The sequence below is a fragment of the Ornithorhynchus anatinus genome, chromosome 7 (genome assembly GCF_004115215.2).
Source record: "Ornithorhynchus anatinus isolate Pmale09 chromosome 7, mOrnAna1.pri.v4, whole genome shotgun sequence".
Classification (NCBI taxonomy): Eukaryota; Metazoa; Chordata; class Mammalia; order Monotremata; family Ornithorhynchidae; genus Ornithorhynchus; species Ornithorhynchus anatinus.
Window position 1 is genome coordinate 59524459 of NC_041734.1, and position 2938 is coordinate 59527396.

Here is a 2938-nt window from a genome sequence, read left to right on the forward strand (position 1 = left end):
CATTTTAGAAGTCTATTTTGGTGGTTGGTGAGTCAAACCCTGCACTCCTTCTGTTCTGTCTGGGGTTCTCCTATCACCCTGCTCCACCCTCCACCCTCGCTCTGCCTTTGCGTGGTGGCCTGACCCTATCTGTCCCTTAAGTAATCAGGCTCTCCCCGCAACCCCCCATATCCCAGCAGCAGCAGAGGTGTGGGGGGCCCGATGGCGGGGGCAGGGGGGTCACAGTGGGCAGGACTTGAACAGCCTCAGTACGGTACACCCCCTGAGCTCACCGAGTCTTAGGGAGGTGCTAACCAGAGAAGCAGCATGGTGGAGTGGATAGAGCCCGGACCTAGGAGTCGGGTCATGGGTTCTAATCCCAGATCTGCCACTTGTCTTCTGTGTGTGACCTTGGACAAGTCACTTCACTTCTCTGTGCCTCAGTGACCTCATCTGTAAGATGGGGATTGAGAATGTGAGCCCCACATGGGACGGGGACTCTGCCCACCTCAATTTGCTTGTATCCACCCCAGCACTTAGTACAGTGTCTGGCACATAGTAAGCGCTTAATAAATACCATCATTATTATTATTATTATCATTATTAACCAGCAGACTCCCCAGACCTGACTGCCTCCCACCCCTCCTCACCGCTAGCACTGAGGCTAGAGCAGCATGGTAGGCTCCCATCTCTCTCTTCACCTGTCTTCTAGACTGTAAGCTTGCTGTGGGCAGAAAACATGCCTACCAACTCTGTTATGTTGTACTCTCCCAAGCGTTTAATACAGTGGCTCTATACACAAGAAACACCCAATAAATTTTACTGACTGATTGATTGACCTGTGGCACCCATCTGGGGCAAAGACAAACAAGCAGGATCCTGGGGGCCCTGGGGGTGGTCCAGGGGTCCAGGGGCCCAGTTGCCCCGGCTGGTGGATTTCACTCAGGTCTCTGTGCAACCCCAGCATAGTACTTACCAGCTCAGACTCAGGAGACAAAGGGTGGGGAGTTTGGGAATCTCTGGAATTTGGGCTCTACTATCAGAGCGAAGGCCTGAGAACAGGAAGAACCTGAATGAGATGCTGGCAAGGCCTAGGAAGACCGCCAGCTTCCGATTTGGGATTTTTCAGATATTTCTTCCCCGGGTGGTCCCCTCCTGAGGGGGAGGGGGTCACCACCTCCTTGTGGAGGGGGAAGAGGTCATCATTGCCCAGCAGGAGACCGAGCTGCCTGCTTGTGAGCAGAGCAACATCTTCCCCAGTGCAGTGGCAGCCAACTCTGAGCTGGAGGGGTTCAGTCACCTCACAGCGCTATGGTTGAGAGACACAGTAGATCTGGGAAGGATCGGGAACTGAGGGCAGGAACCATTTTCTCTTGAGGAGAGAGCCGAAGAGGAGACAGAATGCAGTTCCCTAAATTGGATTTTCTTTGATCTCAACCTGGCATTTAATGAGCTTCTTGTGCGTTGTTGACACTCAATAAATGATGATTAAAATGAATAAAAATATTAATGATCATAATCACCAGAGCTTCAGTTCACACCCACCCCTGGGCCTCTCTCAGCTCTGTTTCCCTCCCTCTTCTCGAGCTCTGGCTAGTGCCAGATCTCTCTCACTCTGGCTTGTCCAATCCTTCCAGTCCTGGTCCTGAGCCAGCTTCCAGGCTGTCTTTCGTCCCCTAGAGCCACCTCAAATGCAGCCCGCCATTACTGACAGCCAAGTCCACCTCCTCCTCCTCCAGGAAGCTGGCCCCACTGAAACAGGAAGTAGGAGAATAGCTCTATCACTTTTCAGACCAAGGCCCACGGCGAATTTGGTGTAGTAAACAGCTAGAGCAAGCAGCTAAAGCAGCTGAATGAGTAAGATCTAAAATAGTAAAGCAGCTCAAAAACCGCTGGCTCTCTGTACATCCGCATAAAGATGGACTTTTCAGGGGGACAAAGTCAATTTTGAATTACCTCTACCTCGCAAATCAGCCCGAACACCTTCCAGCCCTCAGAAATGCTCTCCTTCTCTGCTCTAGCCTCAGGAGGCAACCAGCAGCGAAATTAATAATTTTGTCTTATTTCCTTCCACTGGGCATAAAAATAACAATAATAATGATAATAATTGTGTGGTATTTGTTAAGCCCTTACTATGTGCTAAGAACTGAGGTAAATACAGGATAATCAGGTCAGACATAGTTCCTGTCCCTCACAGAGCTGCCAGTCTAAACGGAGCCTTGATCCCTGGGTGAATTACGCTGTCCGAAATCCGGCTCCACAGAGTGAAGAAGCAATTCTATTGATCATTGCTGTTGCTGATGAACCTAAGGTCCGTGGAGATGGCAGGCCCCAAGGGCTAGACTTGGTTTGCAGTTGCACCCCCTCCTCCCCCAACCCCACTCCAAGCCTGTACACTCCCTACTCCCTCTTCTCTGTTCCCCCAGAGATAAGCCTGACCCATTCGCTTCATATGAACTTTAAATATGTTATCTGCAGGCTGGGGAAGCAGTGTGGCTTAGTGGAAAGAGCACTGTCCTGGGAATCAGAGAACGTGGGTCCTATTCCCAGCTCCACCACATCTCTCCTGTGTGATTTTGGGCAAGTCACTTCACTTCTCTCTGCCTCAGTTACCTCATCTGTAAAATGGGGATTAAGACTGTGAGCCCCTTGTGGGATAGGTACTGTGTCCAACCTGATTACCTTGTATCTACTCCAATGCTTTAAACAGTGCTTGACATATAGTTTTATTTATTTATTTTTTTAAATGTCGACTTTTCCCTGGTCACCAGTGCACCCATTAATATCACAGAATCTCAGGGTGGAGAGGGACCTGGTGGAGAGGGACCTCAAGGGGTTATCAGGTGCAGCCCCCTGCCTCCATGCACCTGAATGTCTGAACCATTCAGAACAGACAGCTGTTCAGTTTCTCAAGATCTCTGAGGAGAAAGACTTCACAGCTTCACACCAGGTCTGGGCT